The sequence below is a fragment of the Apodemus sylvaticus genome, chromosome 23, assembly GCF_947179515.1.
Source record: "Apodemus sylvaticus chromosome 23, mApoSyl1.1, whole genome shotgun sequence".
NCBI classification, from domain to species: Eukaryota; Metazoa; Chordata; class Mammalia; order Rodentia; family Muridae; genus Apodemus; species Apodemus sylvaticus.
Window position 1 is genome coordinate 16,933,522 of NC_067494.1, and position 25,481 is coordinate 16,959,002.

Sequence of the window (25,481 nt, forward strand, 5' to 3'; positions counted from 1 at the left end):
CTCCATGGCCTCTGCATCAGCTCCTGTCTCCAGGTTCCTGTCCTGTCCTGACTTCCTCCCATGATGGGCTGTGATGCAGACGTGTAAGCTAAATAAACCCTTTACTCCCCAAATTGCATCTAGTCACTTCTGCGATGTTGTGTCCACTGGACCGGGATACACAAGCCTGTGAGTGCAGGGAGCTGAAATGACAGGTTCTCTCTTTAGGGCTGCTGTCCAGAAAGTGACTATGATGTAGGCGTGCAAATGAGATCTAGAAGCTGCTCTGGTAATAAACACGAGGAAAGATGCTAACCGTTGGGACCCAGCGTGGCTCAGTGGTTAAGGGAACTTGCTGCTCTTCTGGAGGTCCTGAGTTTGGTTCCCAGCACCCACAGTGCCCAACTCACAACTGCCTGTAGCTCCAGCTCCAGTGCATCTGACGCTGCCTCTGCAGGGATCCCACTCCACCCTCAGCCACACACCCACAGGTGCCACACGCCTGCACAGGCAGTTACACACAGGCAGACATGCACAGGCAGACATGCACAGGCAGACCCACACAGGCAGAAACACACAGTCAGTCATGCAAAGGCAGACACGCACATACATATGGATGAACAAATGCTAAGCATGTGTTATTTTAAAAAGTAACCCAATTAACTCTTTTTAGTTCATTTTCTTTTTTGTTTTTGTTTTATTTCATGTGAGGTAGAGGAGGTCTTTCTTGGTAGCCTAGGCTAGCCTGGAGCTTGTGTAGGCAAAGCAAACTTTAAACTCTTGGCAATCTTCCTGGCTCATCCTCTCAAGGGCTGGAACTACAGAACTGTCCTGTCAAGGCTGTCTCTCTCTATTGCCTTTTTTTTAAAAAAAGGATTTACTTAAGCTGGGCGGTAGTGGCACATGCCTTTAATCCTAGTACTTAGGAGGCAGAGGCAAGAGGATTTCTGAGTTCGAGGCCAGTCTGGTCTATAGAGTGAGTTCCAGGACAGCCAGGGCTACACAGCGAAACCCTGTCTCGAAAAAACAAACACAAAAAGATTTATTTATTTATTATATGTAAGTACACTGTAGCTGTCTTCAGACACACCAGAAGAGGGTGTGTTGTGAGCTACCATGTGGGTGCTGGGATTTGAACTCAGGACCTTCGGGGGAGCAGTCAGTGCTCTTAACCACTGAGCCATCTCTCCAGCACTTTCTTTTGCTTTTTGATACAGGGACCTCAGTATGTAACATAGGCTAGTACTAAACTCATGATCTTCCTGCTTCAGCCTCTTAAGGGCCAGAATTGCATGTGTGCACAATGAAATAATGCATTATAAATAATTCTGATGTAGAACTGTAAATACAGTGATTATTTATTTATTAAAACATCTGGGTCCAGGCAGTGTTGGTACACACCTTTGATCCCAGATTTGAGACACTTGCAGAAGCAAGCAGTTCTGAGTTCCAGGCCAGCCTGGTCTATAGAGTGAGTTCCAAAACAGCCAGGGCTACACAAAGAAATATTCTTAGAAAAAAAAAAATCCAGGCATGGTGTTGCACACCTGTAATCCCAGCACTGGGGAGGCGGAGGCGGGCAGATTTATGAGTTCAAGGCCAGCCTGGTCTACAGAGTGAGTTCCAGGACAGCCCAGGACTACACAGAGAAACCCTGTCTCAGGAAAAAAAAAAAAAAAAAACCTCAAAAAAACCCTTGCCACCAAACCCAAACACATTTTGACTTTGGGGCTGGAATGTGGCTTGCTTGGTAGGGTGCTGCCCTACTGTGTGTGACACTTTGGGTCTGAATCCCCACCACATAAAACTATTATTCCCAGCGCTCTGAAGGTGAAGATTGAAGTATACCTTCAAGGTCAGCTTCAACTACAAACTAGAGACTAGCCTGGGCTATATCTAAAAAGATTGTCTTCTACTTGTTAGTGTCACAAATATTGCTAATATTTCCGTGTATCTCTGCCTAGAATCATAATTAAGACATGTCACAAATTTCAGCTTGTTACCTAGGATGCAACTTTGTCAACACAAACACTGATAACATGGCATGGACTTTTTAACCCTGTCCATGGACTCTGTGAGATGATGGATCACAAGATGGCTTAGGGTACAAAACCACTATGTGAAGAAAATATATATCTACCTAATACAAGCACCTTCAAGTGACTGAGCCATTATTCCACACGGATAATATATGCGTTTGTTATTATCAGACTTCCCCAATACTGTGTATATTTACTAATTGATTAGTATCTCGTCACTATTGATTTTGATAGTAGTCCCCTCCCCTTGTGTCTATGTGTACATGTATGTTGATACAGAGTCTTGTTGTGTAGCATAAGTAGACCTTTCACTCGATCCTCCTGCCTCAGCTTTTGCAGTGCTGGAATCACAGACATGAGTCATCAAACTTGGATTATGAAGCATGCCATGCCACCAGTAGGTAATGAGCCGGTCTTAATTTAGATCCAAGACACATGGGAACTAAATTATGTTTCTCCTGGCGACTTTAAGGTTTTGCTTCAGTTTTTCAGTGTATGTGCCAGACAGTTGCCAGCTGGATTCCTGTAAGTAAATCATAAACGACCAAAATTAAGTAGGACAAATATTAGGCATGTGAACGGACTTGTTTTCCAACGATGAGCATTTCGTCTTGCAGACAACGAGGCGATCCATGCACCACTTCAGTGATCTCTTCCTGAGTGGGAACAAATGCACAGAATTTGGCTTGCTGGGGAAGCTGTCAGATTGGGGGCACCGGTTAAAAAAGCAACAACTCCTTTTCAGTCTTGAGGTCCCACTGCAGCGGCTGGCTGTCCAAGGTGGCAGTGCCTCCTCTCTAACCTCCCTAAGCAGCTCAGCCACAGAGCCTCAGCCAGCCAGGATGGTCTTTCCATTCTAACCCAAGGACCTGATGCAGGGAAAAGGGGGTGAAAAAACCCATCAATCCCTGAGCTTCCCACAAGCCCCACCAATCATTGAACAGGACGTCCCACCAATCCCTCACTCTGGAGATCTCTGCCCTGAAATGTTCAGCCTCCTAAGAAACCCTATCTAAGCCTCGTCCTTTGTCCAGTTCCCTGTTGTCCACTCAGGGGCGCAGAGGCAGCCACTCATGCTGGATTCATCCCTTTTCCTCCTGGATCTGTCTCCCCAACAAATCTCTTTTATGAGATTTGCCGCCTAGCTAGCATGACTTTCTCACTGGAAGAAACCAAGAATCAAGGAAGGAGCTTAGCTCTGAGCTCCGCTGGGGATACCCTCCCTGGGAGCTGAGGCATCTCTTGCTGAAGATGCTTCCTCTCAGAGCCCTATGGTTCATGGGCTCTGTAGTCCTGGGATACTTTTCCATCGCAGCAGGAAGACATACTGCAAAGTCACAATTTTCTTTTGTGTATTAAGAGAAGAGTAACACTGGCTGGTGGGAGAATTCAGTTGGCTGGGTGTGTACCCAGCGTATACAAAACCCTGGGTTCAATCTCTAGTACTAAGAAGGTGTGGCAGGCGTGGCACTCAGAGCCATGTTGGTCTCCACAGTGAGTTCCAGGCTAGAATGCAATACAAGAAAAGTCTCAAAAATGAATCACTGTACACACAGTACAAAAAAGGTTGAAATTAAAAAAAAAAGTCTTCAGTGGAATTAAAATATTGATGAGCCAGATACTAACACAACAAATTTTATTATTGAGGTTTTTGTTTTTTGTTTTTGTTTTTGTTTTTTTTTAAACAGGGTCTCACTGTCAGCTCTGACTGTCCTGGAACTCACTATGTAGACCAGGCTGACCTCAAATTCAGAGATCACTCTGCCTCTGCCTCTGCCTCCTAAGTTCTGGCATTAAAGCTTTGAGTGGGTTTACAATTAGTTTTTTAACCCTGCTTTCAATCCTGAAAATGTTTCATCCACAAAACAGATAATAATCACATTTCCCTGGTGATCGTGTATGTAACAAAACAATGTTGAGAAATGGCTTGCACATTATTCCAGTTTTTTGGTTTGTTTGTTTGGTCGTTTATTCAAGACAGTATTTCTCTGTGTAGCCCTGGCTGTCCTAGAACTTGCTCTGTAGACCAGGCAGGACTTGAATTCACAGAGATCCCTCTGTCTCTGCCTCTTGAGAACTAAAGAACTAAAGATGTGTGACACTGCAGATCAGCCTGCTGCCCCTCAGCAGACTGCTACTCCTGGGAACACAGCCAGTCTCACCTGATTTCCCATTCCCAGCACACTCTTAAACACTCTTAAAGTGGCTGTTTACATGACTTCCTTGAGGTGCTGGGGAATGGAGTTGCTGACCAAGTTCAGCATCTTGGACCTGAGCTCCAGCCTGCAATGCACCACCTCCCCAGAGGAAAGCCATGAGGCTTGGGCACAATGCAGAGATAGATGCTGTCAGGCAGCTACTGGAGTTCAAGGTGGCGGTGGTTGTGGGTGAAAGTGGTGTTGGTGAAAAGCTCTCAGGATCCCGATGACTCACCACTGCTTCCTCAAAGACCACGAGCCCACTATCCAGGATTCCTACTGGAAAGAAGCAGCCCTGGATGACGGTGGAGGCTACATTCTAAATGCTGGATACAGCTGGCCAGGATAGCTGGCGGGCTCTGCAGGACCGTGCTTGGCAGTGGGTGATGGCCTGCTGGGCGTCTTTGCTCTTGATGACCCCTCGTCACTAGACCAGTTGCAGCAGATATGGTCCAAGTGGAAGCCTCACCGCAGCCTCTGGTGCTTGACCTGGTGAGCACTGCTGGAGATGCTCATGCTGCTGCAGCCACTGCAGTCCTTTCTCCCAAGCTATGAGTCCCCTTAGTGAAGACCTCAGCCAAGAGGCAACTAAGTGTGGGAAGCCTTTACCCTCGTGACCGTGAGATTCAGAGGCCCAGGAGGCTGGGGCTGTGTCAAGCAGGAAGATCAGACACCACAAAACCATCTGTAGCTGTGGCTGCTCTATAGCCTGAGGATCTTAGTTAAGTCAATTGACCCTTGTCTCCTGTCAAGGTGACAGTTCTCTTGTCATAAGATTCCCCCACCCACCCACCCACCCACCAAGTAAGTTTCCACGGACATTTTTTTTTATTGTCATTTGGTGAGGAGTGTCCCTTGTTGGCTGTGTTCTGTGAAACTCTATGCAAAATTAAATAAACGTTCTCAGCATTCAAAGCTAAAAAAAAAAAAAAAAAGATGTGTGACACCACCACCTGCCTATGTATGCCCTTTATGTTCAGTAATTTTCACCTTTAACTATTTTCAAGTCTATAGATGAGTTCATAATTTTCTGATTATTCTGTTAAGATGACTTTTCCACACTTTTATATTTATTCCCATGGTTGATGGAGTTTTTCTTTGCTTGTTTTTAGTCTTTTATTTCTTCTTTAAGTAATACCAAAGGATTATGAATTAATTGGGGAAGTTGTCCACATTTTAACTTACATTGAAAATTTGTCTTAATTTAAGAAAAAACATAAACTGAAGCACACCCCTGGTTTGTTTCCTTCCCTGGCTAACCTACTATTTGCTGTTTAGGTCAGGCTGGCTTTGAGGTCATGGAAGTGTGCCTGAGGCAGGATACACTGTGCCTCGCTAGAACAGAGGTGATGGAACATACCACCATGCTCAGAGATGTCATAAGAATAAAGCGCGCGGCCCGAGACCTTACCACACACTTTCACTTCTTGTGCACCCTTCTGCAAATGCGTGTGTCTCCTACTACCGTGACCTAGATCTGGGAGCTGGTTTTCCCGACCCAGAATTAAGTAGCTGTAATGGGGGGTTGTGTAGACTTTAACCTTCCTTCCTCCAGCTAGTTCTTGCTGCCTCAGCCAGCAGTGCATGCACAGGCAGTCCTACTTCTCTCCCACCCTTTGTTCTGGGAGTTACACTCATCCCTGCAAGCTAGATTTTGAGTTTCTTTCTTTCTTTCTTTCTTTCTTTCTTTCTTTCTTTCTTTCTTTCTTTCTTTCTTTCTTTCTTTCTTTCTTTCTTTTTAAAGATTTAATTATTTTTATGTATGAGTACACTGTTGCTGTCTTCAGACACACCAGAAGAGGGCATCAGATCTCATTACAGATGGCTGTGAGCCACCATGTGGTTGCTGGGAATTGAACTCAGGACCTCTGGAAGAGCAGTCAGTTCTCTTAACCTCTGAGCCATCTCTCCAGTGCTGATTTTGAGTTTCAAAAGCAGACATGTTTGTTTTGTTTTCTAACCCTCTTGTGATAGCTAGTCTTGGTTGTCAACTTGACTACATCTGGACTTAAATTAAAAACGGAGGGCACAGCACTGAGAAACTGCTTAGTTTGACGTAGGAAGATCCACTTGTAACCCAAATCTTGAGGTAGGAAAGCACATGCCTTTAAATCGGGTCATACCTTCTTCAGGAAGCCTTGATAAGGACTCGGAAGAGGGAAGCTTTTGCTCGTTGCCTGCTTTCTTTGCTTTGCTGGCAAGCCCGTTCCTTCCCTGGCATTACAGCCCACTCCTTCAGGATTCCAGCATCTACTGAAGATCAGCTGAGACATCCAGCCTTGTGGACTGACCAAGTTCTGGATTCTGGGACTTTCTGTTCATAGCCAGTCATTGCTGAACTAGGCGGACCACAGCCTGTAAGCCATTCTAATAAATTATTATATATAAAAATATATATAAATAAAAATATATATTCCATATATATGGGAATATATGTATACATACGTATATACATGACTGTACATACTGACACATAGATTCATTTAAAAAGTTCTGGTAATCTAGCTAACCCTAGTGCATGTCTAACACACAGATGACAGGTCTTAGTAAATCACTGGTTCTCGAGTGTTTATGCTAACCCCTATAGATTTTGTCTCTAAGTGTGTGGAGAGAGATTGACACACACACATTTCTATGCTGTGGAGTGAATCTAGGGCCTAGAACATGTTAGGTTTGTGTTCTACCACTGAGTCATATTCCTAGCCTGGTGACATTTTATGTTTTGTTTTTTTTCCAGACAGGGTTTCTCTGTGTAGCCCTGGCTGTCCTGGAACTCACTCTGTAGACCAGGCTGGCCTCGAACTCAGAAATCTGCCTGCCTCTGCCTCCCAAGTGCTGGGATTAAAGGCGCGTGCCACTGGCCCTGTTGGCCTTTTTTAAATTATAGGATTATTCTCATAAGGTCAATCTTGAGGTGTATCATATTCTAAGAAAAATTATTAGGTTTTGTTAATATTTGTGGTCACTTCATGGGCTAGGCTGAAAAATTTTAGAGACAGGCTCTCATGGAACTCAGGTTATCTATAAATTTGTGTAGTTGGTGTACAGACACTAAAAACAAAAATTCACTAACTGATTAGTTATAAAACATTACTGCAAAATTCTTTGGTATAGTAGTAAGGTTGGCAACTTTACAATCTATATTTCTCCTTGGAAATTTTTCTATGTTTAGGAAATGCCAAAATTTCCATTTGGATCTTTCCACTTATGATAATTTATTGTGGCATTTCAGGTTTTGAAAAATCAAATAAAATGAATATCTATTAAACAAGAACCTTGAACCTCAAAGGAATCTAGTTCATCCTTTATTTCTTTAAAAAAATCATTCACTTGGCCTTGTTGGACATCAAAGGGAGTAGAGGCCCTTGGTCCTGGAAAGACTTGATGCCGCAATGTGGGGTAATGCTGGAACAGGGAAGCAGGAGAGGGCTGATTGGGGAACAGGGAGAGGGGAGATGGATTTTGAGAGTTTTGGGGACAGGGAACCAAGAGAGGGGACATTTGAAATGTAAATAAAGAATATATCTAATAAAAAAAAGTAAAAAAATAAAAAAGAACTACTTGTGCAGTTCTGGCACAAATGATATGGGAGTAACTAATCCACTTTTAATTGGAACTAAGGTCCACCCCATGATGTGGAACCTATATCTGACTGTTAAAGTTTTTAAAAACCTGAAACTAGACAAGTCATAAGTCTTGGCAGAAAAAAAAAATTCACTTATTTGCCTAAGTGTATTGAGTGGTTGCATGCTGTAACTCCCTGTAGAGGTTAGAGGACAACCTTGAGGCATCTGTTCTTTCCTTCTGCTGTGAAGTTTTCACCAGAGAAGTCTGCTTGGACATGGGTTTAAGGTAATGCAAAGCCTATTAGCTGTCTGGGTGTTCCAGATCCGAGAGTGCAGTCCTTAGTCTTTCTCACGGTGAGCATTTAGGCACAAAAACCATGTTCTTGGTTGACATACTTCATTTAACAAAAGCAGTTAACTAGAAGTGGATTACAGACTTCAAAACTCAAGCTTAGCCAAAACGCAAGCTTAGCACACAATTACTTTCCCAGAACTCTAGACCTTGATGAATTAGGCCTTTGTTTTCCTTTTGGCATGCTACCATCAGAAAACTGATGCTTATACCTACACTGTGGAAGCGGTACTGATTAACTATATTGAATGTCTGGAAAGTAGTTAATGGTATCGATGGACTGAATATTTAATTGTTAGACAGTGAGTACAGACTGGGGATATGGCTCAGTGTGGAAAGTGCTTGATGTGCAAGTGCGAGGAATTCAGACATGAACATGAAAGGTGAGCCTGGCCTCATGGCTGTAACTTTAGCATCGGGGTATAGACGGGTAGATCCACTGGCTTGTTGGCCGGCTGGCCAGCTGACATGCCAAACTCCAGGTTCATCAGGAGACCCTATCTGAAAATACAAGGAGGAGAAACGGTTGTGCAAGGGCCGAGCCTACGACTTCCATCCACGTACAGGCACAGCACACGTTAAGACTGGAATTGAAGAATAACATCAAATATATATAGGTTTCTGAAGAACTGCCAAACCGTTTTGCCTCGTGACTCTACCATTTTGCATCCCTATCAATCAGGCATAAGGATTCCGGTGTCTCCATGCCAACACTTTATTTTCTGTGTTGGTTTTATAATACCCAGCTTACTAAACATGAGTGCTGTCTCACGGTTTGGGTTTACATTTCAGTGGCATGGCACGTGTGTTGTAGACTGTGTCAATTGGTAAGCATTTGGAAAGATGTTTTCTACAGGCTTCTATGTCTGCATGTGTGTGTGTCACCGTGATCCAGTTCAGGGCCTTGCACATGCAAGTACTTTTGCACTGAGCCCCATCACCACCTCAGGGCACTTTTGAGTCCAGTAACAAAATGTTGCATTGTGGGAGTAATGTGTTTATTCTAGATAATGGCTCCGTGCCATATAGGTATAGGTTGCCTGTTCAGTCCTTCGTGGCTTTTGGCCTATAGAAATTTTTGTTTGATGTTCATGTGTCAGTTTTTGTATTGTTGCCTGTGCTTTGGGTCCATAAATTAGTAACAGGTCCCATAATAGGAAACTTTTCTGGATATTAGACCCTTTTTACACTTTTAAGACTCATCCATATTGAGTTCATGTTTGTTGTTTAAAGGTAGAGTCCAGTTTCACAGTTTTTCATGTAAATATCGCACTTCCTCGGTACTGGCTGCTGAAGACTGTCCTTCCCTGGTTGAGTGTCCCCAGGCTCTATGGTTTCTAGACTCTATTCTATCTGATTGGTCTACATGCCCGTACCATGCTGCTTCAACTGTAGCTTTAAAATCAGGAGATCTGAGTGGCCCAGTTGGTTCCTTTTCAGATACTGTAAAGTCCCTGTTGCCTCGAGCACTTGTGTGCACTCAGCAGTGTGAGTGTGGAAAGGGTTCCGAGGAGGGATGATGGTAGCAGTCACTACCCATTAACTCACATCAGCATGGAAACCCCGGGAGTGCCTCGTGCATGCCATGCCCAGACCAGCGGCTGGATGTAAGGCAACAGAAGAATTGGAAAGAGAAGGACAGATCCCCAGTTTGGGTTCCCATGGCCATTGCCAGTTCACTGTCAGCTTGATGAAGACAGTCAAGGGCCCATTCCCTGAGCCCTGACCCAGGAAACCCAGATGGGCAAAGGTAGCCCCAAGTGCCTCACATTGCGGTTCTCTTTCTGAGTTTCCGGTCGGCTCTCCTTGTTCTTATTTAAGCCACATCAGTATGTTTTTACATGGCACACGCCCTCAATTGCAACTCTGGGGAGACAGAGGCAGGTGGATCTCTGTAAGTTCAAAGCCATCCTGGTCTACATAGTAAGTTCCAGAACAGCCAGAGACTCTGTCTCTATAAACGCGCGTGCACACGCATGCACACACATGCATACATGCACAGGCACACATATGCACGCGTGCACACACAGACATAGACACACACATGCACGCACACTCACACTCACTCTAGTTGGACTTGATGGCAAGCCCAGTGATCCCAGTTCCATCCCCAGAGCCATCCTGCTAGAAGGAGAAAACCAACCCTGACTTTCCCAAGTTGTCCTTTCACCCAACACAGGCATGCACTCACAGAGGAATAAACAAATAAGGAAAGAAATAAATGTGTGTTTTAAAACATTTTCCCTCCTTGTTCTGGAAAGACGCAGTGAAGCAGTATTCGGCAAAACCAGAACGGGGAAGTGCGAAGGGGTGGGTGGGAGGACAGGGGGAGAGAAGAGGGCTTATGGGACTTTCGGGGAGAGGAGGCTAGAAAAGGGGAAATCATTTGGAATGTAAATAAAAATATATCGAATAAAAAATGTTTTTAAGGGAAGAAGAAAGGACTTACCTTGGTACCTCAGCATCTCTCTTGGGAAGGAAGGTGGGCCCTCCTCCCTAGTTGTAGGCATAAGGGCTTCTCTAAACCCCACTCGGCAGAGAAGCCATGGGCTGCAGCTTTTACCACCCAGAGACTGCACCTGTCCTTCAAAGCCCCACCCGCCTTTGAGGAGTCAGCTGGGGCTGAGGGTGGCCCCCCACCATGGGACGATCTGTTCTGCCCTCAGTCACTTGCAGCTCAGCAGGTCAGCTAGGGTCACATTGCTCCGGAAGCTGGGAGAAGCAGTTAGAGGAACTCAGAAGAGAAGGAGAGAGGGGGCATTGCAACAGTTCACTGGCAGCCCCGGCTGGGTGACATCTGCCTGTCCCTTGTTCCTTAGTACTGGAATAGCCAGTGGTGCCCAGCCAGCCTCCCTGCTGCCCATAACAGGTTAGAGTCTCAGATCTTTCTCATTTTCCCTCTCTTTTCAGCCTTTGGTCCCTCCATCCTCTGTCCTCCCATCTCCCTCCTCCCCCTCCTTCCATTCCTCCCTCTGTCTCTCCCTCCCTGCCTCCTTCCCTCCCTCTGCTTGAGACTCTTCAAGCACTAGGCTTCCTCCCCTCTCTTCTGATCCCTCCCCACTCTTCCCTGGTGAGGTCAGAACCTCGGAACCCATCTCTGGTCTTGTCTTCGTATGTTTGTACAGATCTCTGGCTAAGTGCTGGGCAGGCATCAGGGAGACCTGGTGCCTGCTCACTGTTGGTACTCTCTCTAGGAAAGAGCGGCCTACACTTCCTCACCCTGGCCCCTTACCTTGGGGAGAAAGGGCCCTTATGTAAGGACTTATCTACCAATGCCACCAAAGGGGACCGTGTCTCTGAAATAACAGACATGTGAATGGTATTTTCCAAAGCAGAAGAAAGCTGCTAAAGAACAGAAAAGTAGGACATGTGCTTAAAGGTCCTTTAAATGGGCTGGTAGTGTGGCTTAGTGGTAGGGCACTTGCTTGTATGAAGCCTGGGGCTTAATACTCAGCATGGCAAAAAGAAAAATTACAAAATGTAAAACAAAAGGAGAGACAAGGCAAAGTAATTCCAGGTAATGTCTAGATAGAACACAAAGGCACTTTTAAAAAGTTTATAGTTTTTTGTCGTTTAATAATTATTTTTTGAGATTATAATATAATTACATCATTTCCCCCTTCCCTTGACTTCCTTCAAATGCTTTTTGACAAAACAAATCATATCATCCATCAGATCTACTTTATTCCTTTCATCTGTGTTGACTCAGTTATACACTGTTCAGTTGTTAGCAGACGGGGCCTTGTCCTGCACTGGAGTGGATATTTGACATAGTTTAGAAATTGTCTTAAGTTCTTAAAAAAACTAGATTGTCTGTAGTTTGTCATTGGATGTCATTAATATGAAAATTCTAATTCTTGAGTTTCTCTGAAGCCAGAGCCACAAAAGAGAGTGGGAGAGCACCTTACCTTCCATGTTTCCCCCCCCGTACCCTCAGGACTCTGTCTCCTTCTAATCTCAAAGCGAGGTCACCGGCCCCTGGCTGGCATTTGCTGAGTGTGGTGGAGGTATGTGGGAAGGTCCACCCTGGCGAATCAGCTCGGTTTTTTAGACAAAGGATCTATGAACTGGGTCTCTTTAGTGGCTCCTTTTCCACACTGACCACAAACAGAAAAACAGTCCTATCGGACCGTCTGCTCGCTTGTACACGTGGGTGTTCTGGGCTCTGGGAAGCCAATCCTGAGTTGCCTATTGTCCTTGTCTTCTGGCCCAGGCTCCCTTCCAAGTCCATGCCTCACCTGCCTGGTGCTCCTCTGCCAGTGTCCTCCCTGCTGCCCTGCTCAGGCAAAGAGCCTTCTGCTCAGGCCCACTCCTCGGCTCCTGGCAACATCCGCCCTGGAAAGAGAGAAGGGAAGGCGGAGCCTGAGAAAAAAGACCCCCAGAAGAAAGTAGCCAGTGAGCCCCCAATAAAGGTCAGGGCGCCATTAGTGAAGGTGGAGGAGGTCACAGTGGAAGAGGGGACAGCCGCGAAGCCACCTGACCCCAGTAAGAAGGGACCAACCTGTGCTGGGGTGAGGTCCAGTGCTGGTGTGCGGTTAGGTGCTCTGTGATTGCCCTGCCTGTGAAGGGTTTTATTTAACTCCTTTTTCATTACTGGGTATTGGAAATTCATATTCTCATTCTTTCTCTTCTTCTTCTCCCTCTCTCTTCTCTCCTCTCTTCTCTCTTCTCTTTGTCCCTTCCTTCCTCTCTTCATATCAACATGTTTATTCTAGATAATGCCTCTGGGCCCTATAGGTATAGGTTGCCCATTCAGTCCTTCGTGACTTTTGGCATATAGAAATTTTTGTTTCAGAAGAAAATTTGATTTTAAACATAGTTCTGGTGATGTGGCTCAGATGACAGAGTGTTTGCCTGGCACAGACAAGCCCTGGGCTCCATATTCAAGATCAGTAAACCAAGGATGGCAAAGGACTGTACTCTCCACATGCTCGAGGGGAGCAGGAGGGACCAGGCTCAGGACCTTCTCTGGGGGCAGGGCCGGTCTGAGGGAGCTGTACCTCTCCAGCTTCTCCTTCTCCTTCCTCTCCCTCTCCTCCTTCTCCCCAGGCACCTCTTCTCAGCCAGCAGCCTTGTAGCCTCTTCGGGGTCAGTGGTGCCTGCAGAAGTCTTAGGAATGATTTGTCCTCTTGATGGTGTCCTTTGCCTTACAGAAACTTTTTAATTTTATGATGTCCCATTTGTCAATTCTTGATCTTAGAGCATATGCTATTGGTGTTCTGTTAAAAAACTTTCTCGCTGTACCGATGTCCTCAAGGGTCTTCCCCACTTTCTTTTCTATTAGCTTCAGAGTGTCTGGCTTTATGTGGAAGTCCTTGATCCATTTGGATTTGAGCTTAGTACAAGGAGACAAGGATGGATCAATTCACATTCTTCTGCATGCTGACCTCCAGTTGAACCAGCACCATTTGTTGAAAGACTTTTTCCATTGGATGTTTTCAGCCTCATTGTAGAGGATCAAGTGGCCATAGGTGTGTGGGTTCATTTCTGGATCTTCAATCCAGTTCCATTGATCCTCCTGCCTGTCACTGTACCAATACCATGCAGTTTTTAACACTATTGCCCTGTAGTATTTCTTGAGGACAAATCGGCAACCAACAAATTGGGAAAAGATCTTCACCAATCTTACATCAGACAGAGGGCTAATATCCAATATATATAAAGAACTCAAGAAGTTAGACTCCAGAAAACCAAACAACCCTATTAAAAATGGGGTACAGAGTTAAACAAAGAATTCTCACCTGAAGAACTACGCATGGAAGAGAAGCATCTTAAAAAATGCTCAACTTCATTAGTCATTAGGGAAATGCAAATCAAAACAACCCTGAGATTTCATCTTACACCAGTCAGAATGGCTAAGATTAAAAATTCAGGAGACAGCAGGTGTTGGAGAGGGTGTGGAGAAAGAGGAACACTCCTCCACTGCTGGTGGGGTTGCAAATTGGTACAACCACTCTGGAAATCAGTCTGGCGGTTACTCTGAAAACTGGGCACCTCACTTCTAGAAGATCCTGCTATACCACTCCTGGGCATATACCCAGAGGATTCCCCACCATGTAATAAGGATACATGCTCTACTATGTTCATAGCAGCCCTATTTATAATTGCCAGATGCTGGAAAGAACCCAGGTATCCCTCAACAGAAGAGTGGATGCAAAAAAATGTGGTATATCTACACAATGGAGTACTATTCAGCCATTAGAAGCAATGTATTCATGAAATTCTTAGGCAAATGGATGGAGCTAGAGAAGATCATACTAAGTGAGGTAACCCAGACTCAAAAGATGAATCATGGTATGCACTCACTAATAAGTGGATATTAACCTAGAAAACTGGAATACCCAAAACATAATCCACACATCAAATGAGGTACAAGAAGAAATGAGGAGTGGCCCCTTGTTCTGGAAAGACTCAGTGAAGCATTATTCGGCAAAACCAGAACGGGGAAGTGGGAAGGGGTGGGTGGGAGGACAGGGGGAGAGAAGGGGGCTTATGGGACTTTCAGGGAGTGGGGAGCTAGAAAAGGGGAAATCATTTGAAATGTAAATAAAAAATTATAATGAATTAAAAAAAAAAAAGAAGTCTTAGGAACTACAACGGCAGTCACGGTGGACGACGGTGCTGTGTCCAGAGCTGGAGAAGGGGCCGGGGTTGGACCGGGGGCCGAGGCTGGGGCAGTTGTACAAATAGGTACAAGGAGAGAACCAAGTGGAATGAAATGAAAATCCAAGGAACAGAACAAACACTGGTGTGCCCCACTCCCCAGGCCTGGGGTCCATCGTTCTCAAAGAGAAGGGAGCACACACCACAGTGTGTTCTCACGGTTCCACTATATTCTTCTGTAGCCAAGCAACAATAACAAAACTGCATGTGTGAGACATCCAACCAGCTCACACTCTGTCACCAAGTCTTCTTTTATAGCAGTTACATCAGTTAGCACTATCTACCAAGTGGCAGGGTCTGTGGGAAGCCTGACTCTGAACAGAATGAAGTCAAGGTTCTCCATTTGCCTTTTATCGCAAGTATCTCTGTGCTTTGATAACTTAGTTAACTACAGCATCAAAGCCTTTTAATGGGCATCATTAGCACCCAGGCCACACCAAGGACTCAGGCTGGGCAGGTGGCATCCAATGGAGAGGCTCCTTTCATTTATTCTCATTAAGGTTTAAAATACCCCTGCCTCCGTCCCTGTTTGGACACAGGATTTTGGTATAGTTGGGGCTTGTTCGAGCCAGTTCACGAACTTCCTGCTACAGGTGCCTGACTTGGGATCACAGGTGTGCACTGCTATAACTTTGCTAAGTGTCATCTTTTCTCAAAGGTGTGGTGGCACACTCCTTTAACCTCAGCACTTGGGAGATAGCCTGAGTACACCGTGAGACTGTGTCTCAAAAGAATCTACCCAGAGCTGATAGGAACATATCAATGCAGATAGGAAAATGTTTAGGGGGTGGGGAAATTCTATCTAATCAAGTAGTCACATCCATTTTAAGTAGCCTTTTCTGTTCTCTGATGCTTCGAGCAGGTATGTACAGACACACACAAATACACAAATACACACACACAGATCCATATATGCAGTGAAGGTTTAGCTGTCAGGGAACGTACAGGCGGGCACGTATGTACGGAACCAGATGCATATATATGCAGGCACATATAGACCCAGATGCATGTACAGGCGGATACGTATAAACCCATACGCATGTACAGGCGGGCACGTATAAACCCATATGCATGTACAGGCGGGCACACACATCCATACGCACAGTGAAGGTACAGCTGTCAGGTCTGCTTCCACATTAACACTTCTTCAGACTGAAAGTGTCTTCACTGTCACTGTATCACTGTATAGCTGCAAAATGCCAAATACATGTTCTTTCAGGTCAGACTCCCTTCAGCTTGGTAAGGAAAACATTTACTCCAGAATTGCCTGCCAGACATAGGCCCGGACAATGCTTTTGGCAGGAGAAACCTTATGTGCAGGAAAGGCGGGTCCATAGCCAGAATAAGTCTCTACTCCAGGAAGGACAAAGTGTTGTCCTTTCCACGAGGGAAGTGGTCCGATATAGTCATGTCACGGTCACCCCAGGGAATAGCGCCATATCTGGGGCTCAGCGCCTAGTTTCTGCTGTTGGCAGTTCTGGCACACCTCAGCAGCTGCAGCTAAGAAAACAGCTGACTATCCACAGAACAGACTGCTGTCTGCTTGATTGCTGAACTCCTCCTCAGCTGAAGTAACCTTTGATGAGCGTTTACAGGGGACAAAACATCTTCATGACCTTTGCCCATTTGAGGAGATCCCTCCACACATTTCTCTTCCCCAGATATCTTTCTAACCAATTCTCCAGTCATGCTTTTTCCAAGGCCCTCACCCTCCGGCTAGTCCAGTGGCTACAGCTCATGAGTCAGTGACTAGTTGAGAAGCTAACTGGCCATTTCCCCTTCTAACAAAATGTGTCCTACCTGAAGTTCCTCCCACTGTGAAGATGGCCCCTTACCAGTGTCTTTCAGAGTTGTCCCATGTAAGGCTGCAGCTGCCCACTTCTGGGTGGTGCCTGCATAATGTGCAGAGCCATCAGTAACCAGGTCCCAGTCTTCCTGCCCCCAGTCAGCTGGTCATAGGGGACACCCCCTAGGCTGCAGGCGCATGCAGGCAGCAGACAGCATTATAACAGAAGAAACCATAGGCATCTGGGCAGCCTCTTCATGTGACTTGCTTATGCATGGATTAGGGTTTCCCTTGCCCAGGGTCCCACAGGCAGTGAGTTGTACCGTCAGGTGAGAGATCCAGGTTCTGGTCCTAGAGGGTGGTTTGATGGCGGCATGTTAGTAACGGTTTGCTCCCCTTGTGTATGCAGAGGTGTCTGCACTACCACAGATGAACTCTCCAGGAAATGGAGAGTCTGCACAGAGCCCACAAGGAGTCGCTTCACAGCTGTCCAAAGGAACCACAGAGAGGTGAGCTCAGCAACTGAGGCCTTTTTCACTGAGGGAGGATGTGTGTGTGTGTGTGTGTGTGTGTGTGTGTGTGTGCATGCGCGTGTGCATGGCATGTGTGTGTGTGTGTGTGTGCGCGCGCGTGTGTGTGTGTGTGTGTGTGTGCGCATGTGCATGGCATGTGTGTGTGTGTGTGTGTATTACAAAGTGCCGTGTTCACCCCACCCAGTTAGAATGCCAGAGTTTAACAGGAAGGTTTCTTTTTCTCCTTAATTTTCTGTAGAACTTGTATCTCTAAGAAAAGGGGAGTCCCTTTTTCTTTACTCCTCATGGTGAGATCTGAGTTTGTCGTAAGGACAATAACCAACAGCCGGCCGACCTCACCAGTGCAGGCTGGCCACCCTGGCATCTTGGAAATCTAAAGCAGAATTAAAAATGCAAGGCCATGTGGGCCACAGAGAGAGCTCAAAGCAGAACAGTCTGTGGAGAACAGAGATGGAGAGGAAGGGGAAGGGGGTCCCGTTCACCCTGTACCAAGAGTGCTTCGAAAGCCACAGTTTCTGATGTACAGAAAAGCTGGGTACAGTAACCCCAGGACTTAAGGAAACTGAGGCAGGAGATTGTTGGAGATCTGATACTGGTCAGCACCACATAGCGAGACTGATTAAACCCAACACAGATAGGATGGTTGGTTCGTGACTGATTCCAGCACATAGGAGACTAAAGAATTTGGGTTTGAGGCCAGCCTGGGCTACAGAGTGAGACCCACCCACCCCCAACACTACAACAAGGAAAAACACGTGAAACAAAACAAGAAAAGTAGATCACAGTGGCACACACTTATAATCCCAGAACTTGGAATATTGAGACAGGGGTATCTGATATTCAAGGTTAACCTGCCTCCGCATCACCTCTAGGTTGAAACCCTGTCTTCATGCAGGGACAATGAGAACTAATTTGCATCTTCACCAGCCATGTATAAGGATTCAACCCCCACCCCATCCCCCCTAGCCCCCCACCCTACCCCGTCCTCCAACCACTGCGTCCCTGCCAAGATCTTCAAGCCCAGAGCCCTCTCCTCACCCATATTCTTTCTGCATAACAGATTCCCCATGAAAAGCATAGAGAATTTTATGGGCATCAGGTTCTCAGACTGGTTGACCTGTAACTCACTGTGTAGACCAGGCTAGCCTCATTTGCAGAGATTCCCCTGCCTCTGCCTCCTGAGCGCTAGCACTGTAGGTGTCTACCACCATGCCCAGACTCACATAGAGTTGAAAAAGGGTGGGACCAGTAAAATGGTCAGCAGGTAGAAGTGAGGGTCACCAATCCTGATGACCTGAGTTCCATCTTCAGGACCCACACTTCAGAAAGAGAAAACTGACTCCTCCGGCTGCCCTCCAACCTCTTCTTGCACACCATGGCATGGCACACAAATAAATAAATGTAATTTAATTTCTCTTTAAGACTTGAGAGTTGGGAATGGCTGTGCATGTCTTTCATCCCAGGCAGAGGCAGGTGGATTCTGTGAATTCAGGGCCCATCTGGTCTGCATAATAAGTTCCAGGAGATCCAGGACTACGTAGAGTTACCCTGTCTCAAAATAAAATAAAAATAAAAAATTGAAGAACTGATGATGACCTGTTTCCGTTGTAATGACCTATTCTAAAAAATTGTCCTATTCGATAAGTGTTATAAGTTTTTCAAATCTAAGATGCAAATTTGTCACAGCTCCCTATCTGTATTTGCTAATAATGATATGGTCAGTGTTGCATCTTTCTTTATTACTATTATTGGAGGACACACGTGCGGAGGCTACGGGAAAATCTTGTAATGTTCAGGTTTTCATCTGGCAGGAAGTGCTTCCACCTCCTGAGCCATTTTTATGCCCCTCCCCAAGTTTCTATTTTATTTCAAAGCCGTAAACTGATTTTTAAAATAATTGTTCTAAAAATAAGCTTCATTTTAATTCAACCCATGTCTGACCTTTCACACCCCCAGTTCTCCAGATGTGGAAAAGCAGCCAAATTAAAATGGAATGTCTGTACAAAGTGAAAAGTTCGAAGAAATTGTAAACTTGTCTGTTGGATCAAAAGCGTCCAGATTAGATGTCACCAGTGAGAACCCAGAAATTCCTTTGAAACCAATTTTGGCCTTTAACGATGAAGGGACACTTGGGCCCCTATCTCAGGTGGACGGAGTGCAGACACAACAGATCGCAGGTGAGCTAGTTGTCAACTGCTTTGTGTAGTCATCAGAGTGAATGGTTGTTTTGTTCTTTGAGGGAACGAGGAAGCCACTGTAAAAAAGATTGTGGGTGATCATGGAAGCCGAATTTTGAGATGCCCTGGGAGTCCTAGGCCCTTCCTGCCTCCCTCTCAGTCTCAAGTACCCAAAGACCAGGTCAAAGACCAGCCTTGTCAAACAGCACTCGTGCCAAGCACCAGACAGGCTCCATGTTGGACTAGACTTCTCTGGGCTTTGTCCCTCTTCCGTGGGTCATCAATACTTCCAGACTGCCTTGGGCTCTCTTGCCATTTTTCTCATTTGGGTTTGCTAACCTTGTTCCACATGTTTTCCATCTTTTTAAAACCCAAAACAACGCAGATAGGATAGATAGGATAGCAGTAGTAAGAACCAAACTCCAAGCCAGGCTCCCACTGAGCCTGGGTTCGTCTACTCCACATTCATGGTGGCTGAGCCTGCCTGTGCCTCTTTCACACAGTCCTCGGGTCAAGTTGACCTGATGTCTTCATACAAAGAGAACAATAGCTAGCCAAAATAAAGAGGCACATCACGTTTTACTGCTCGGTGGTCATTACCAGCTCCATAACTCAGTCCCAGCCATCAGGGCAAGTGGGATAGGCTAGCTCGCTCACACCCTCAGCAAGCCTGGGTTTGGTCTGCCTACCTTCCCAGAAGATCAAGTTTATCAGCATTTCCTCATACTGTTCCTAGGAAGAGAACTGGCCAAGTTCCAGATACTGAAGTGGAGTCAGTAGAGGACTATGGTTAAACTGTCTGTGAAGCCATAACAAATTTGAATAGGAAGAGGCCCCTGAGGAACCGGTCTCCTTCTCTCCTCTGGGGTGTTACAGGCCTTAGTGGAATGTCTTCTAGGTCATACCACCTGGCTTTGTGATTGCTAAGCCTTCAAAGCAGCCTGCTTAATGTTCTGCTGCTAGAAACATGAAGGGCGCCTGCTGCTTCCGGATTTGTCCTACCCTGTAAGTGCAGGGAGGAACAGCTTCCACCTGGCACTCTGCTTCCCTGTGTTTTAAATCATCCTTTTCCTTTCCACCATCTTTCTCCAAGAAGTAGTCTAGGCTCCGATCTCAAGCGCTGCACTGTTCCTTAGGGTAACCATTCATTTATAAACATTCCCTCGCTGTCCTTTGAAGTTTAGAGCCCTAAGTGTTGAACACTGAGGACACAGGACCAACGACCGTGGTTTTCTCAGAGGTTATGGGTTTAAATGAACTAAGCAAGGCATTTCTAACTCAGGGGTGTCCCCTATGCTGACGGAAAGGGTCTGCATCTTTCTGCTTCCAAACTATACCTCTGCCCCATAGCCGGCGCCTGAGTCATCAGATTACATTCCATTTAACTTCAGTGCCATTTTCCATGTCTGTGGGAATTTTCATATACAGAGTGGATTATTTAGAAATTACTCAATAAATGATGTGATGTTTTGATATGCATGAGAAAGACGGCTTTGGGAAGGGCTGTCACTGCTTGGTTGGTTTCTAGCAGTGCCCCAACTGGCATGAGCATTTTTGCATCATTAGATGCCCTACATATTCCTTACATAATTCCCGGTGAGCTAAGCCGAGAGGAGTCACTGTACCGTCGTATTTGATCTCCCTTCGGGCTCTCCCAAGAGTTTCTTGTTATTTCAGTGGATTTGAGGCATTTCCTAACGTCCTTCCACCCACTTGCCCTCTTGACACCAGGGATGCTGATAGCTTCCCCACAAGTCTCCATCAGCCTTGGCCGCTGGAAGCTCTGGGAGAAAGTGGGAGAGGCGAGGCACTCTGCACAGGAGGGGTGGAGCAAGCCATGTTCTGGCTTTATTTAGCAATGGCTTTTCCTCCAGGAGCTGCCTTCACAGAAGATGCCAGAGAAGAGGGGTTAGGAAGGTCAGAGCAGGGTCCAGGGCATTAACTATGCCCCACAGTTGTGGAGTTAATTGATGGACAGTTGCCACAGCTACAAGCCAGCCTGGGAGTCTGCAGGACACATTGCTCAGCTGCTTCTCTGGAACCGTTCAGTTAGTGTTGTGTGAGGTTGACTGAGCAATCATCCCAGAGGATTCTTAAAATCCAGCCTCCCTCTCTCACTCATTGTGTGTGTACATGTGTGTGTGTGTGTGTGTGTACATATATATGTATATAGTATGTGTCTATTGTGTGGTATGTGAATATGTGTGGGTGTATATTGTGTGGTTTGTGTGGGGGATATGTGAATATGTGTGGTTTGTGAATATGTGTGGGTATATTTGTTTGTGGGTGGTGTATGAATGTGCGTGTAGTGTGTGTATGTGTGTTGAAGTAACATAAAGATCCTTACTGGTACTTTGACCCAAGTTTAAGCTGTGTTTGATCCATGGTAACCCTTCTGAGGAAGGAACTAGGAAGTGTTCACTTCTGACTCTAATAGTGGCCATATTTACCTGGAGTACCTGAAGTGAGCCCCAGTTCTGCCAACTCCTTGGGGTAAACATTAGTAACTTGGGGGACCCAGTTACTCTTCAAAGGGCCTCTAGACACAGATTAGATCTTCAAGTCTCCAGAGCCCCTGCCTGGTTCCCACAGCTCTGATCTGTCCATATCTCTCTAGTCAGCAGATCTCTGTCCAGACCATGATACACTTTGTCCCCAAGACTTTCAAAGAACCACCAGAACATGAGAGCTGTTTGTGGCCTTACTGAGCCCCAGCGGGGACTCCTGCAGGCTGAAGTCTCTGTGGAGCATTCTTTCCTAGAATCACAGAGATAAGGCCAGCCCTTCAGTTCTTTCCTTGTCAAAGGCCAGCTGAGTGCCTGGTGCTGGGGGCTCCTCTCCCTGCCTCCCTCTGTGACAATGGGACTCCCCACAGTCCTGTTTCCTGGTGCTCCCCAGTCCCCTCTGGATAATGACCTCCTTACTCTCTAGATGGAAGTGACAGGGTTGCCTTAACAAAGCACACAGGCTGAGCCGGCAGGACCTTTTGTGTGGGTGTGTGTACACTCCGAGCTGTGACTCTGGAGAAAGGGATCTGCCTGTCTGACAGCCTGCAAATAACAATAAAATAGAAAAGGCATGGCAACCTGACAAGATATTTGAAAATATCTTGTCATCCACACAATAAGGCAGTGAAAATGGGAGCCTTTATTATGCCTCTTAAAGCCAAATAATCCAGAAGGCATCTAACTCTAGACATAAACCACACTGATAAGGCTAAACTGCTAAAAATCTGTTTCTCTTGTTGGGCCTTGGGGTGGGAGAGCAGTAATTGTGAGAGGTTCTGAGACTGGGTTTATTTGTGTAACCCTGATGTCCCGCCCTTATCTCCTGAGTGCTCCTTGAAAGGCCCGTGCTGTCAAGCCTACCCTTTCTTCTGAGGCTCGGCTCCAGGTTATTTCCTGTCAATCAAAACAATAATGCTTAACTTTTTTTTTTTTTTTAAGATTTTATTTATTATACGTAAGTACACTGTAGCTGTCTTCAGACACTCCAGAAGAGGGTGTCAGATCTTGTTAGGGATGGTTGTGAGCCAACATGTGGTTGCTGGGATTTGAACTCAGGACCTTCTGAAGAGCAGTTGGTGCTCTTAACCGCTGAGCCATCTCTCCACCCCGAATGTTTAAGTTTTAAGCAGAGTCTGCAGCAATATGCATAACTAATGGCCACCTCTCTTTAGAGCATATTCCGGGGGCAATCCTCAGGGATCTTGATTGAATCCTCCCAAAACCTAGTGAAGGTAGGTATTATTCAGAGATGAAGAAACAGAGGACTTTAGATAACCACGTGAGGGTGAAGTCAGGGCTGGAGCTGACTCTGGAATCTGTGCTCCATTTGCCAGACACAGCCAAAGGATGGTGCTACAAAGCTCTGTGGCTAACACTACCCGTGCTGAAAGGAGAATGTATAAAAACTGAGAACTAAAGCACCAGGAGTAGGATGGCTGGGCCTACCTTAGCCTGCGACAGTGTTATGAATGAAGCCAGCACACATCAACGGTCATGGGCTGCAAATATTAACTTGTTCCCCCTCCCCCGTTTTCTTCTCCCTACTGTTAGCATGGAGACATAGCTCCTCAATTTATCTGGAATTCAAACCACCCCAGGGGATATGACTGCAAGCTTTGAGAGAGGCCCAGCAGGCAGAGGCAGACACTGCAAAGCCTCAAGCCTTTCCCATTTCTCACACTCTTGCTCTTTTCTCTTCTCTCCTCTCTCTTTCTCCCTTTCCCAAGGTTCCTTACAAAGGGAATGCTGTGGAGATAGATTTTATACAATGGTTGCTCCATTTGTAAGCACTCTCTATTTGAAAAGAAACCACCGCAGCGAGGGAGCATTTCTGGCTTGTAGCAGCCACCACCACTGCCACTACCCTGCCCAGAGCAAATTCTCTGAGGACCAAGAACTATCCACAGACCTTCGCAGACCTCACCTAAGCCCACTGGGACTAATTAGACACCACATACTATGTAGCCCAAGCTGGTCTCTAACCCATAGCAATCTACCTGCATCAACTTCCTTTTTTTGGAACTCACTCTGTAAACCAGGCTAGCCTCGAACTCAGAAATCTGCCTGCCTCTGCCACCCAAGTGCTGGGATTAAAGGCATGTGCCACCACTGCCCAGCCTGCATCTACTTCCTAGGTGTTGCGATCAAAGAAATAAGCCTCTACATTAATTCAACTTTTTTTATTATTGATATATCCTTTATTTACATTTCAAGTGAGTTGCCCTTTCCTGGATCCCCCCTCCCTGAAAGTCCCATAAGCCCTCTTCCCTCCTTGTCCCCCCATCCACCCCTTCCTGATTCCCTGTCCTGGTATTCCCCTACACTGCTGGACTGAGCTTTTCCAGGACCGGGGGCCACTCCTTCCTCCTTCTTGGGCATCTTTTGATATGTGAATTGTATCTTGGGTATTCCAACCTTCTAGTCTAATATCCGCTTATCAGTGAGTGCATACCATGAGTGTTCTTTTGAGACTGGGTTACCTCACTTAGTATGATATTCTCCAGTTCCATCCACTTGTCTTAAGAATTTGATGAATTCATTGTTTCTAATGGCTGAAGAGTACTCCATTGTGTATATATACCACATTTTCTGTATCCATTCCTCTGTTTGAGGGACATCTGGGTTCTTTCCAGCTTCTGGCTATTATAAATAGGTCTTCTATGAACATAGTGGATCATGTGTCCTTATTACATGCTGGGGAATCCTCTGGTTATATGCCCAGGAGTGGTATAGTGGGGTCCTCCGGAAGTATCATTCCCAGTTTTCTGAGGAACCGCCTCAGGGGTACAGAGCTAAACTAAGAATTTTCACCTGAGAAATATTGAATGGCTGAGAAGCACCTAAAGAAATGTTCAACATCCTTAGTCATCAGCGAAATGCAAATCAAATCAACCCTGAGATTTCACCTCACACCAGTCAGAATGGCTAAGATCAAAAAGTAAGGAGAAAACAGGTGCTGGCAAGGGTGTGGAGATAGAGGAACACTCCTCCACTGCAGGTGGGATTGCAAGTTGGTACAACCAATCTGGAAGTCAGTCTGGCGGTTCCTAATTCAACTTTTTATGCTTATATTTTACATTGAGATGCATTTCTGTCTCCTACAAATGGCAAAGATGCTTAAAAACAGAAATCACTTTTATAGAGAGCATGGTGTTCTAATGTGCCCCCAATTGGTGTCCCCAATATGCCTAGTCACCATTTTCTTCCTTGTTTCTCATGATGTGCATTCAAAACAAATAAATAGAAAAACAACAGCAAAAGCAAACAAACAAAACCTTATTTCATGATGGGACCACCATGACAGGTAGTGCGCGCTGACAGACACCAGCCCTGGAGACAAACCACATTCAGTCACTGGGTCCTGCCTGGTACAAGGAGAACGCCTGCTCCCGGAAGTCACCCTCTGGCCGCCGCCAACTTGCTTCCCCATCTCTTGCACACACACACACATACACACTCAAAGCCAACAACCAGAAAAATTTGTTTTCTGCTGGGAACGGTAACACAGACCTGCAAACCAGCATTCAGGAGCTTGAGACAGGAGAACATAGAGTCTGAGTCCATTCTGGGCTGTATAGTAAGAACTTATCAAAACAAATAAAAAACAAGACCAAATAGAATACCTGCAGTGTGCATTATAATAATTAGTTTCAGACTGTAGGTTGCAGCGCACACCTTTAA

General features: G+C 45.8%; 2 pseudogenes; both read left to right on the forward strand.

Moving 5' to 3' along the window:
• LOC127673527 (ensconsin-like) overlaps positions 1-19,322 on the forward strand; it is a 266,418-nt pseudogene extending 247,096 nt beyond the window's left edge.
• Positions 4,257-4,929, forward strand: LOC127674136 (GTPase ERas-like; annotated as a pseudogene).
• Positions 19,323-25,481: the final 6,159 nt, after the last annotated feature.